Below are 14,040 nucleotides of genomic sequence, written 5' to 3' on the forward strand. Positions count from 1 at the left end.
ATATATATATATATACATATATATACATCGTGTATGTATACATATACGTATATATTAAGCACACCTGTTGCACTTCCCTAACGGCAGACCTGACCGTATATATTCCTGTTAAACGCTTGCGTCTCTCTCTCTCTCTCTCTCCCTCTCGCTCTTTCTCTCTGTCTCTCTGTACATAATGTACACAATTTCGGGTGGGTGGATCGAACGGGAAAAAAGGATTTTCTGTGATCGTATACCCATGCATTTATCTGTAGGCGTATTTAAAAGAACACGCGATGCATCAATAGACGCGAATAATTGAATCCCGGGAGGCTTATCGTTATCTTTATCGATGTATCGAGAAAAATAAATAAATGATAAGGTGTACAAAGACTCACATTTTTTGTTTTCCCCAAGTCTGCGAAGTGCGTTGTGGTGACGTGTCGATGTTTCAATCTTGACTCGTAAAAATCATCGAGCCAACGAACGCTGTAAAAATAGAAAAAATAAATACAGTTGTTTTTTTTTCATTTATTTACCGTATCTTACGCGTATCTAATACTTGTTCGATTAAAGAACGCAGAAGAGAAGATAAAGAGAGTAAATGAATTTATATGAAGAAGATGAAGAAAATTGAGAAGCAAGAATTACTTGTAAAAATTTATTCAAGTATTTAATTGAACCGTTAATTTCTTTTTCTTATTCTCGATATTTTCTGGTAATTGGTTTTTCATATTTATATTAACTATTATCAGATTAACCAATGGTGAATTTTTTTTCTCTTCATTTTCGTTTTCTCTATCTTGTTCTGTTTGACATTGCGGCGAAATATGTCACCGCAGAGACAAATGCGATGACGTAATTGATAAAATGGGAAAATTGAACAAGTTTGATCACCTGTATCTTTGTATTTTCATAACGTCTATTATCTCCTCAAAAATTTTTGTCTCCTTCTTCTTTTATCGTAACGTTTCATTCGTCACAACTTTGCTCGACGCTTTTCCGTTTTTGGGTATAAAAAAAAAATGTTACAGTTTACAACAAGAAGGTAAAGAAGATGTATAATTCCTCAACTCGTTTCTTTTAATTTTCTCCACCCCGTCAGACCCTCCCTCAATCCCTTAACGCCTCCATCCCTTTATCCGCCTTCTCTAATTATAAATATTCTCTTTCCCTCTTCCAAGGGAATATCCGAGAACACAAGAACTAAGGGCCGAACCATCCCCCGCTATTTTCCACGGGCAAACGAAGGCAGCGCCATAAGATAGAGGCTGCATGGGGTTGCAGGGGGATGCAGGGGGTGGTTAAGGCCGGCGTTAATGATGCCCGCATGGCGGTCCGCCGGGTCTAGGGGTGGTGTGGGTGGCGAGGCAGGGGTGGAAAATAAATGGTGGCCTCAACCCTTTCGCCCCTTCCGTGCCGCCAACCCTTCCGACCGTGCATCCCGCACAGCGTCGCGAGCTGATAAAGTTTCCTTCGACGTGCGCGTGTGAGCGAATTATGCACGTATGTGTGCGGAGCTTCTGCACACGACCGTATGTGAGTGCCTGTATATCGTACTTTTTTCCATCCTTTCTGAACTTACAGAAAACCGCGCGGGACGATTGACGAGAAATAAACGCGTCACGTATATAATATGCCGAGGAAAAATTTTACAAACTCCTTACTTGATCCGATCGGGGAGAAAATTTGCAAAAGAATTTCGAATATTATGGTGGAAAAGCTCGGTCGAAAGAATGAAATTAATCAGGCTTGATTTATGTCAAACGATGTGTCCATGGTAAAAAAAAAAAACAGGCAAACTTTGAACGCGCGGATTTGCAGAAAACAAAAGTTGGTGATTTGAGAATAGTGAAATTGACCGTCGTTATTTTTTTTTCAAAAATTTGACGGTTACTTGTCTTTTTGTTATTCAATTATCTACGAATTATTTGCAGCTTTCCAGTTTGTTCGGCAAGACATTCAGCAATAAAGAAATCATTGCGAATTTATGCTTTGGTTGAAAATATATTCAACGTTGTTAAAAATTTCCTTTGAGTGATTTATAGAAAATTTATAAACACAGGGTGAATAAGAAATTTGAAAAAAAACGATCTTCAATTCTTTCAATTTGTTAGACACGTTTTTCCGGCCTATACTATGAATATAAAAATTAAGGGAAAATCGATATTTCCGAAACATTTACGTAATTTTGACACTAACTGCAGATCTCTTTCTGCAATGCGTTGCACCAAAAGGTATAAAAATATTTTTTCACAGGAATTAACGTTGCAGTATTTCGGACAATCCTTGTTTAAAAATTCGTCATCATTATTTTTCACAGCAATTAATCGAACCTCAACTCGGAGTTCCGATAAATACTCGAAAGAGGAAAAATTTTCCTTTCTGTCAAAAGGAATAATTTTCTACGATCAGGATTTACAAGTCCGGTAATTCACGGGGGGGTCCAGCGGCTTAGGGGAGCAGCAGACTGGTTTTTTCGGTTTCGGTATCAGCTGGAGATGCAACGGATGCTGAGACGAGGATAGGAGAGCAGGACCAGATCAACCGGTGCGGACCCCACCTGGACCGGAAAATAAGAAGAGGAATCCTGGACCCCCAGCCGTTGCAACGGGTCTCATTGTGATCCCCGAGTGCGGAGGAACGGGAAAATAATAAAAACGGACGCGAGAAGATGGGAGAAGACAAAAAGGAGAACAGGAATGAAACGTAAAAACGAAGCTAACCTTTGATATTCATATCGAATCCTGTCCTGCAACTTTTTCGGCTTCGCCGGGGGGCCGAATGCGTGTATAAAATTTACAGAAACATTTACAGCAGTTCCTTACTGACCGTCGATTCGAAAACTCGGTAAATTTTTCCGGTATTTTGTGTGCCCTTGAAAACGCGATACGTACAAAATTTGAATAAATAAATTTGCACGAATTTTCTCTGCAGACGCTTCATCAAATTTTTGAGCAGCTCGTTCGAGTTTCGTTCCAGATTCGTAAAAAGCGGAGTACCTAAGTTAAATTTGCACGAACTCAACACCGGTTTATGTAAGTTTTTAAGAATCTTGAGTGGAATTGACTAATTAAAACAAAATAACGAAAAAGGATTATCCGATTATGCGAGAGATTGATTCAAATTTAACACCAAAGTGACTCGAAATTTTCTACAGCTTATTTCTTGCCTGAAAAAATGATCTGTTATTTGGTGCGAAAACGGGAGAAGATGGTTTTGAAAAAAATGTAATATAACATCGAGAAGTTGGGCGATGAAAACGAGATTACAATTTAATTAGGTAGAAAAAAAAATGAAGATGCTGTAAAATGGAGAATCCAAGTTAATAATTGAAGTTCGGGATATTCGCGATGTTGAGAGGTGAGTCAAACATAGTTTTCGGTTGCGGTTGATCATTTCATTCGGTGCAGTAGCGTCGAGGCTGAATTCTGCAACGACGCGGAGTTATCATCAACCCTCTTCAACATCCCGGTGGACTAAAGCAGCGAGAGCGGTTAAAACAAATGAGCGGCGAGTGTCGGCCTTAAATTAGCACGAGCTACCAGGGGGTGGTTTTCATTTCCACCCTTAAATTAGGACTAAGCCTCGAGTCGCTATATACGCGCACGAATAATGCCTAACTTTCACGGTTTGATCGTTCCTGACGAATTATCGTTACGAAATTGGCTGTTTGGTTGTTCGGTTCGTCGTTTTTAAGTAAACTGTAAGAATTCTCATGAGTTTAATTACAATACGTGAGAAATTTTCGATTTTTCTTTATTTTCATTCTATTTCTTCGAAGATAAACTGCAGTTTATCAAACAATTTTTGGATTCGATATCTCACGGTTCCTGAGGTGTGAAAATATTTTCATATCTTACGAATGCGGTTATCGTTATCTTTTTCCTTCTGACGGAAATGCGAAGCTGTAGAAGATATGTGCGATTCGGAAAAAAATCGCTCTCTTTTGTACGCTATAATCGTTTTATTTCTTGTTCTTCTCCTTCTTCTTCTTCCTCGTTCTATTGCCTCTTTTTAATCATATTCTAAAGTACACTTTACCATAACTGAAATTATCACGAAAAATAGAAAAATCCAGTTTCGAATGATAAAAATTAATACTTCCTTCGACTGAAATATGACGTTATCATCAATACTCGAGAAACAAAATTGTAAAACGAGGAAATGGCGATTCCTTAAAAATCATTTAATCTATGCTGAAGTAGATGGACGTTTTTTTTTTTAATTTTTTTTCTTCAAGATCGGACGATCAATTGTCAGGGGCAGAATTTATTCAACTGTTATTCAAACACTGAAAAAGCAAGCGTTACTCAAAGTTGGCTGATTCTATCCCAAGAAAATCAATTTCTCACGATTCCAAGTCGATCAATCGAGGAAAAAATTTTCCAAACAAACAAATATCGCCAATTACGCGCAAGCGAATGTAAATGAACGTCAATGTGTACTTCTCGAGATTTCCACGATAAAAAAAAAAGGCAACTCCGACGCACGTACGATTATCGACATAACGATCCAACGTAAACTCGGCCCGACGAAATCTTTCGTCAAATTTTAACGTGGGACGTTATATCGACTCTCCGTACTAGAAATGGTTCGGTGTATAATGATCGCGGTGTTGGCGGAAGTCGTCGTCGCGCGGGGCAGTCAGTCGGCCATGTTGCCCGAATAGCCACCCCGTTTCAACCCCGGTCTCCGCCACTAGCCTCGCTCTTAACACCCCCCGCCTAGTCATCTAGTTCTCCCTGACCGCCTGGCAGGCAGCTCCGCTATGTAAATGCGAACCTAACCTCCCCCTCAACCCCTTCCTCTTTGAACCCGCCGGGCCACAACCCCCGAAACTACCCCCTGCAACGAACAGCCCCTAAATCTAAGTCCACCCGGAACGTACAGTCCGGCATGAAAGTATTCTAAGACGACGGTGAATAATATTTTCGTTAACGCAAGTCTGCGAGCAAAAAATTGCACAGGTTCTTTTTTTATAATGTTTCTTATGGATTTTCACTCGCCGAAAGAGAGAAGAATACTTGAAAGGTTCCGTCGCGTCAGGTTTTTTCTTGAGACTCGTGTTTGCAGTTTCGTTTAGAGTAAAACTACCGTTTAATTGGAAACGTGGTATCCTATTTTTGGATTCTAAAAATCCTACGCAAAATCGATTTCTTACTTTTATTTAATACGTGTATCGGAGCGAGACTCGAGAATGAATGTAAACAGGGAAACAGAAAATGGAAAGCGTTGAAAGAGACGAAGAAAATGTTTCATAGGCGAAAAGAATGAACACGAAATCTTAGGCTACATTTCATAAAGAAATTGTTTGTTTAATTTTATAAGAAATATTGTTTGATTCATTGTAATAAAATGGTGGCTTTTGTAACTATTGTTATGCTTTTTTTCATGCAAGCACCTTGGATTTTTCTGAAACACTGTACGTGATGGAGGGAAATGGAAGTCAACTTTGGATTTAGGATACTTGAAAACTTACTGTTTAACAAAACCGTCTCATACAGCTGAAAGAACAAATTTTTTTGCAAACCTGTGTAATGTAATTTAATGGCACGTTCTTTTCGAAAAATTCTGCACTTATTTTTTTGGTTCTACTCTTTCATTTATTTCGCTCGTCCCGCTTCGAAGTGATTTTCATGCGGTTTAGAAAAAAAGAACGATGCAATAATGCATCTTTTTTCCTATCGGTTACAGTTTAGTTTTATAATTATAGTCATGAAACTAAGCAAAAACTATACAAATAAAGAAGTAATGCATTAACTTATACCGACCATTTCCAAATACTGGGGGTCAGGTGACGGTATTTATATCAATCCTCTCAGTGTATTTTTGTATTAAAATCTGAGCACTGCAATAAGTTAATTTTGAGCTAATGTTAAAATGTACAAAAAAAAAAAAAAAATTACAATACCATAATTCTAACACCAGAAGAAGAATATTAAGAATTCGTGACCAGACGAATGTATGAAATGCGATTTTGTTTTTTCCAAAAGTTTCATCTTTCTACTTATTCCGAAATTCGACATCCATTTCTAGATACTTTCGCCTATACACCTATAATGTAATTTTCAATAATTTCCTCTTTTGTGCTCTGCGATCATTTTTCTACATTCTCTAGACGAACGCAAAAATCCAAGGAACAATAAAGCCGTATAAATAATATCTATCGGAAATACGATATAAAAGAAAGCAAGGTACGAATCAAACCGTATAATAATTGAACGCCAACTTATCGGCGATTGATTCGGAGTTACATTATACAATACGTATCTTTGCGTTAAGATTGTATACAAAGATTGACGTATTGACGTATTTGTGTCACAAACGATTATCGAGCCTGATTCAAACCAGCATAATAAAACCCGATTGTTTTAATTGTAATCATTATTTTATATATATAATATACGCGCAAGAATCGCCCAAAGATTTAATCGAGTATTTATACCCCCCGCGTTCGATTTATCTATATTAAACCCGATATCGAGCCTTTGTTGCTTCACAATTATCATCCTCACTGTCGTTAAAATTATTATGACTATCGTTGTTGTTGTTATTATTATTATTATCGTGTTACCCGCAGACCGCGTCAATCGACGATCTGTTTTCACCTTTTAATGTCATAACACCGAGTGGGAACTGTACTCTCAAGATTTTTATTCATCTTTTTTTCCACGCTCAGTGCAGTATAACACGTTATCTAATCGAAATATATCGCGCTTAATGACATTATGATAATGATAATAATAATGATAATCAACGGTCGCGATAAAGCAACGAAACATGGATACACTATACTCACATTATATGAGAGTTTCGATGCATCCGCCTAAGCGCCAAGTGTAAGCAAGAGGTGTACGTAAACAATGAAATACGCCATAGATCGTAGGCCATGTGATCCGATTCGTCCATTGTTTCTGAAATCTGAAAATAAACATAACGCGAATGAAAATCTCGTACGATATAACAAATTAAACAGATTTAAGAATCGTACGAATCCGTCGCGTGTGGTAATATCCTATGGCGTATGTAGAATTAAGGGGCGAAGAAAAAGGGGGGCAAATAACACGAGCTATTGATCGTGGAATGGAAGCAGCGTGTATGCGAGGCGACGTCGCGGATCGTTCTCGTTCCTTCCTTACAGCGAATTTCCTTGCTGCATGATCGTCGAGGCGAGGGCTGGATCGAGGCAGAGCGGGCGGTAAGCCGAGGGGGTGGTGGGTGGTGGGCGGTAGGGGGTGGCTTTCAGGGTGTACGGAAGGGTTGGAAGAGGCGGACAAGAAGAACGGGGGAAATTGGCCGCCGGAGTTTCCTCCTAAGCACGCTAAATAATGGCGGCTAGAAATCCACCCCCTGTACGTATCTCCAAGGGGGTTGAGGAGAGGGGGGGGGGGGGGGGGGAGGTATGGTCGGTGTGGTTCCGAGCACAATTCGCTCTCTCTCCTCGCCGCCTCTCCACACATCCTTAATCGTCTCTCCAGTTTCCCGTACGTGTTTGTTATACGATATATGTATATGAATGTGTGTGTGTGTGTGTGTGTGTGTATACCTTATGTACCAGCAAAGGGTGTGCTGTAGGAGAAGAAGGAGGAAGGAGAAGCCGAGGCATAGAAGCGAAAGAAGGAGGGAGATAGTTTACGCTCGAGTATTAATTTGGCCACGTATGTACGTACGTGTATTCCGACACACGTGAGCCGCTTTTCTCTCTTGTTCCCATTTCACCCCCTCCTTCTCTTCTTCGCCCTCGACGTAGGGCGAGGTAAGAAAAATGCCTGGGCGGCGGCAGCGAGGGTGGCGTTAGAATTTAATCTCACGTCCCGCATTCTCATCCCTCTGTTTTCTCCGCCACGCGATGTACGTGTGTGTGTGTGTGTGTGTGTGCGTGTGTGTGGGAGGGAGGGGGTAGGGGGTGTTTGAGTTTGCGTTTTGACGGTAAGCCGGACCGAATACCTTTGTAAGGGTGTGTTTTGCATGGGTGTTGGAAGCCCGGGAAATGGTGGGCGGGTGCCGCAAGCTGGGACCGACCGACGCAAGGGGTAGCTAAGAAAAATTTCCCCCTATCATGACGACCTCGCCGTATACGGGCACGTGGGGATGGAAGGAGCCGAAGACCCGGAGAGAGAGAGAGGGATGAACACCGAGGTTCCTATCTTTCTCTACGGGTTTCACCCTCTCGCTTACTCTTCTGGGTGTCCATATCCTGCGCCATAAATTCGAACTGTTCTGCACAGGACGAAAATCAAAATCGAGGTGTTGGGGTGGCTGACAGATGGAAGAATGCTTTTACGCTTTCCCTTATTCTCTTGTATTTCCTCAGTTGGTGTTTTTCACGAAAGCTAAGCGATGTTTGGAGAACCAAATTTTCTTGTAGTTTCTTCAGGTTAAAAAAAAAATAAAAAATTAATAATAAATCTAATATACTGTTTCTCGACATTTTTCTCGAAAACGAATGAACAGTATCGTTTATCTCACTGAGGGAATTTCCTCCTGAGATTATATATTGAAAATTATTACGCTTAATGTTATACCTATCATCGATTTCATAAACACTGAAATTATGTAATTTCACGTGAAAAACGAGCTGCTATGACTTTTCTCGCATTTTCTAATCTGCAAATAATAGGTCAATACAAGATAAGCGGAATATACCAATGACGGGATTACTTTTAATATCCATTTCGAAACAATTGACCATATTATCGATACACTTGTAGAAACGTGAGCGCCAATTGAATCCGCGGGATGTAGCCTGATCGTTGCAATCGTCCCGTATCAATGTATGACGAATCACTTCCCGTGATTAAATTGTAATTACCATCGACAGTGATAAGGCAACGATCGGATAGCGATAGTCTCGATCTTTTCGAGCTGTGAAGGACATACAGTGAGAGATTTGATCGAACAAATGTACACGGAGCTATTTTCGTTTTTCATCCCGTTGAAGATCGGGCTACCCGGCTTTCTGCAAATATTGCGGGAAAAAAATGCCGTCCTTGATTCTTCGGTGCGCAACAGGCAGGAAGCGAGTAACGGTGCCAAGTCGATTTCGCGTTAGCGGTAGCGCGATAAAAACGTACCGTACAGCGTAGGAAAAGTATCGGAAAAAAGTGAAAAGGCGTTGAGAGAATCGGGAATGGATGAAAATGCAGGATGGTCGACTATCGGTGGTCGCGGACCAGGGTCTTAGGGGTGGGGCAGTCCTTACTAAGCCGGCGCTAAGGGTGGCGGCGGAGGGACGAAGGGAGAGAGAAGAGAATAGAAGCGAGAGGGAGCGGCGGAGAGAGTTAGGAGTTAGGTGGGTAGGCAGGCAGGCAGTCAGTATGTACGGTGGTAGTCTTACAGATCAATAGAGCCAACCGCCACTCACACCCCCTCATCACCCCCAGGAAAGCTACCTACCTACCTACCTCGCCCAACGCCTCAAGAACCAGTACCAATATGTCTGACAACAGCTACCGAGGGACCCTCGCGGAGAGGTTCGAAAAGAAGACCGTTATCTCGAACCCTGGTTCGATCACGTTGGATTGTAAAAGGACGCGGGAGTCGAGTCGATGGACGGACGAAGAAGAGGATACCGGGCTTGAGGCTCGACGCTGACTTACATCCTTCTCTTTGTTCGAATCGTTGTTGCCGAACGCTTGGATTTCTACTAATCAGAAATGAATTAGCGATTTCACGAGTATGGAACGAGCAGGCAAAGGATTTCAACATGGTTCGTTGTCTTGAGCCACGAGTTTGATCTTTGAAGAAAAAAAAGACACTGTTTTTGTAACGATAAAACTTTTCTGTCGTGAGACAGTACGATGAAATAAAATATCATGCACGTTGTCCTGAATCTTGATTGCGGATCAAGGTAATTGATGAAAAATGGTTACGACTATCGGGGCTTGGGTGAGGTCAAGTCATGAATCCAAGGCTGAGGACCCATAGACAACCGTGATTACGCCATGTTTTTGGCTTAGCATAGGATTGTGGAGGAATGGAATGATTCGACTTGCGGAGTGAAGAGACAATGGATCTAATTGCGAACTGCGCACGATTGAATTGCTAGTTCAGGATACGCAGTTTTGAACCATGAATTTGGACTGTGATAAAATCGTTGTCATTATTATACGACAAATATTTCTCTCCGATGCTTCGATAAACCGAAGAAAAAACATTGTAAAGTTGTCCTCAGCTTTGATTTAAGGTCAAGATAAGTTGTCAAAAATGATCGATACTATCGTACCTTGAATAAATATATTTTTCTCTTTGTACCGCGTAGTGAAAAATTGAAATGATTCTGCGATTGTAACGACTAGTCCAAACAGATCTAAACAGCGATTGATCAGACTACCAGGATCATGAAATCGAATGGCAAGAGAATCGTTTCAATAGTGAAAATAATTATAATCTATTCTTCCTCGTCAGTGTTATCCTGTATGCGGTACAGATACCCGAATAAACTAACTAAATAAGGAAAAACGATCGAAACGAGAGAGAAGAGTGAGGGATTAAAGATTAGATAGCGGGAGCGTTAAATCGAGCGACGGGTGTTGCTGCGGGAAGGCTGAGTGAGAGGAGGATGAGTTAAAAAGCGGACGCCGAGTTACCCCGGGTCCCTGTTTCCCAACGTGCAGGGGAGTATACCGGGGAAAAGTCCGTAGCAGGGATAGCCAGAGGCTGCCTTCACCCTCGGGACTCGGGACCCCCGCCACCTCTGCGCCCCATTTACGTCGCAGGAAATTTTCTCGGTTCTTTCTTTCGACAGCCGGGATCGCGCCCCTCCACGAGGGTCGCGGTCTCTAAGCAGCGGAGGCCCCGCCGGCTTGAGGTTCTGGTAAGACCCCCACCAGGGCAGAGCGCGGCTGGTGTTCGGTGGTTCCTTATTGATCGTCCTCGGCACTTCTCCGCGTCTGTCCCTCTTCCCGCTTCCCTGCCTGCCCGCGTCCCTCCTTTATCCTCGCTTAGTTCACCGCCATCCCCCAGCGTCACCCTTTTCAACCCTCTCGGTCCTCCAACCGACCGCCTAAGACCACCCCTTCTAATAGTAACCACCCACACCAGCTAACCAAGGCATCCACTCTACCCTCACACCGAGACCTGGCGTGAATATCCGTGCACACTACTAACCAACCCCTACCAGCGACCCCCTCGTTAACCGCCCTCCGTCGTTTCGCTTCGTTTTCGTATGGATCGCCCAGGCTGCTGCCCAATCCTAGCTCACCGTTCCTAGCCGCCTACGCAACCGAGGTGCACGACACCCGGAGTATCGAAAATGGAAAACAGTCATTGTTGTTGTCCCCTGAATATTCGTGGGAACAAAAAGCACGCTTCTATGGCAGGTGATTCGCTTGTCCCGAAGAGAAACTGATCGTGACCGATGACCAAAACAGTTTTATAGCAATACGGATCAAGGCTCCGCAGGCCTTCCGAACTCGGTTAGGATCCATCGATCATCGGCCATGATCGTGATAGTTGAGCGTGATATGACATACGGTATTAAGGACAAGAACACTATCTCACAGTCTTCATAACGGAGTGACTCGGTTTTCGTGAGATTCTAACTTGGTCAATGGGTTTGCCAGCTTATTAACGATTGTCACAGAACTGCTTATCACCACTTTGCCCAATACTTGTCCAACGTAGATTGATTACGAACGTCACTTACCTCTGAACAAACAAGAGCACAACAATAAAAAAAGAACTCCGTTCAAGGTGTTTCCACTTCCGAAGCCCCGATAATTCCTACCTTAGTATACGAAAACTAGTCATTTGCAATTGCGCCAAATAAGTGGTGTGAATTACGACAGGAATGTTGCGGATTGTCGGAATACAAACTGCACGTGTTGGTACACGCGGTTCGTTATATGCTGAGCAGAGAGCGAGAGAGACAGAGAGAGAAAGAGAGAACGAGTGAGAGAGAACGAGTGATCGAGCGGGTTGAAAAAGCGAGAAAGAGGTGGTCTCTTACCACTCCACGTGGTCGTTGGGATAGTACGTTTTTTGTCACGGCGCACGCGAACTGACGGCCGGGGGGTTTGCCAAGAACGAAAAGAGGGACAAACAGTAGCTCCTCGTTTCATTCATATTTCCAACCGGCACATGGCATAGCGTAGTAGCCTGCTCCGCGTTTAAGCTTCCGGGGTGTAGGTATGTCACCCCGCCTTTTACCTCCCGCCTCCTTCCACAGGCTCTAGATTTTCCCAGTTTTTCCCCTATGATCCCGTCCGCGTTCACTGCTCTTTTTTTTTTGCTTCTGTCTTTTTTTTTTTTTTTTCAAACACCCACGAAGGTAGGTACACAAAACTGCACTCACTTTCCTCCCACTTCTGATCACCTCCAGAGCTCGTCTTTTGCTGTTGTGCATTTGTATATATATATATATATATATATCGTATATACATCATCGCCGAATCGATTTTCAATCGTGAAACCGGATTACCGGATTCTTTTTCCTCGCCCTCGTTAACCTTCCGACCTTTCGCGTCGGCTTGGGGATTCCGATTCATTCATTATTCATATATGCGCCAAACCTTTCCGACGAATAGAATCTTCAGGTATTCATTTCTTCACACTGCCGTGTTCGTCAGGTTCACTGACTAAACTTAATTTTTAAAATCTGTTATGAAAAACAGGACAAGTCGATTATTGCAAGAGTCGGAGGGTTTCGTTTTACACGCGAACTCCGACGTCGCATATCCTTCCGGTAAACCAGCGAGTTAATGGATGGAATCGATGCATCGATGGAATCACTCACAGCTTCCTGCCTATTCTTGAGAATCGACCGTGAAGTATTTTGAGCGATTTGTTCGATTTCAAGTCCCCTTGAAGCTTCGTAATTCATGAAAATCACGTAATCCATAGATATAAAAAAAACTGGACTCCCTCCTTCCGAAGTCCGTATCTCAGAAACTATTAATTTTTGGTACTTGTGTCCATGAGAACTTTTCATCGGTAGGACATGTACTATGACATACTGAATATCCAGCCAATTTCCTTTTGGATTGAGCAATAAGAAAACTCTGCTGTCACAGTGTGGCAGGGTGGTAATCACGTGAGACCGTTTAGGCACCACGTGAGCATCATTGCGTCAGTTTAGTGCTTGAACAGAACGGAGCTCCACGGGTGTGGCGTGAATGCAACAGCTGATCACCGTGTCCAGATCCCGTATCGAACGGTATCGGCCGTCCGTTATCGATACCGTGGACACTGTATTACCGTGTCGTGCCACAAGTGGAGTGCCGAATAGTCTGCTGCTCGTTGGTCTTTAATTAGCGACGATCACTGCCAGTGATGACACGCTGCAGGCCTTGAAATGTACGTCTTGATGCTCCTTCGGTTGCAGTTTTCGGGAGTATTCACGAGGCCGGATCATCTGGGAAGGTGACACGAATGGCTAGTGATATGAATAACCGAGTCGACGAGGTCAACCAACTTGGGCGCGACCCGAGGAAGGGCAAACAGTTTTTACAGAGACCATTAGCGTTGACCACTGAGTGTCCCAACCTTCTCATCCTCTTTCTCCTCCTCGTCTCTTTACCCGATACCTCCCTTTTTCATCTTCGTTCCTCTTCCTTTTCGCGGGCTCGCTCGCGTTTGTTGTTTCTCCATGCATGTGCAGGGTTTGTGGATAAGGCGGATCGTGTGTCCTCAAACAACGAGCCCCCTTTTTCTTCGTATCGCAACCCTTTATATTCCCGACTCTGAGGTCTCTCTCTCTCCCTCTTTCTCTCTCTCTCTCTCGATTCCACCACGACGCCTTTCTAATTATGTTTACACTCCTGAGTGCTACTGTCATTTTTTACTCTCCCTCTTTCTCTACTTCGGCTCTTCATCAGCCTCGCTTCTTCGTTTTTCTAATTAGTCTCGATCTATCCATCTGTTTAGACTCGACTGACGCCGTCTATTAATTATCTCCCCTGTTTCTCTCCCTCCTTCTCACTTCTCCCCCTCTCTGTTTGACCATCCATCCTCTCCGTGTCTCCCAAGTCCCGTCGAGCTTGCAATCAACTCAAACCGCGTATCGTCAGTCATACTACCCACTAATTATTCAATCAACGGACAAAAAAATCTTGTCTC

General features: G+C 42.9%; 1 long non-coding RNA gene across 1 annotated transcript in view; it reads right to left on the reverse strand.

Annotated features, from left to right (window-relative positions):
• Positions 1–367: 367 nt before the first annotated feature.
• LOC124308811 (uncharacterized) overlaps positions 368–14,040 on the reverse strand; it is a 35,019-nt gene continuing 21,346 nt past the window's right edge. The window contains exons 3-4 of the long non-coding RNA XR_006909101.1: positions 6,782–6,903; positions 368–468 (exon numbers count right to left, since the gene is read on the reverse strand). This is a non-coding gene — a long non-coding RNA (uncharacterized LOC124308811). The remainder of the gene's footprint in view (positions 469–6,781; positions 6,904–14,040) is intronic.

The sequence above is a fragment of the Neodiprion virginianus genome, chromosome 7 (assembly GCF_021901495.1).
Source record: "Neodiprion virginianus isolate iyNeoVirg1 chromosome 7, iyNeoVirg1.1, whole genome shotgun sequence".
In the NCBI taxonomy this organism is placed as follows: Eukaryota; Metazoa; Arthropoda; class Insecta; order Hymenoptera; family Diprionidae; genus Neodiprion; species Neodiprion virginianus.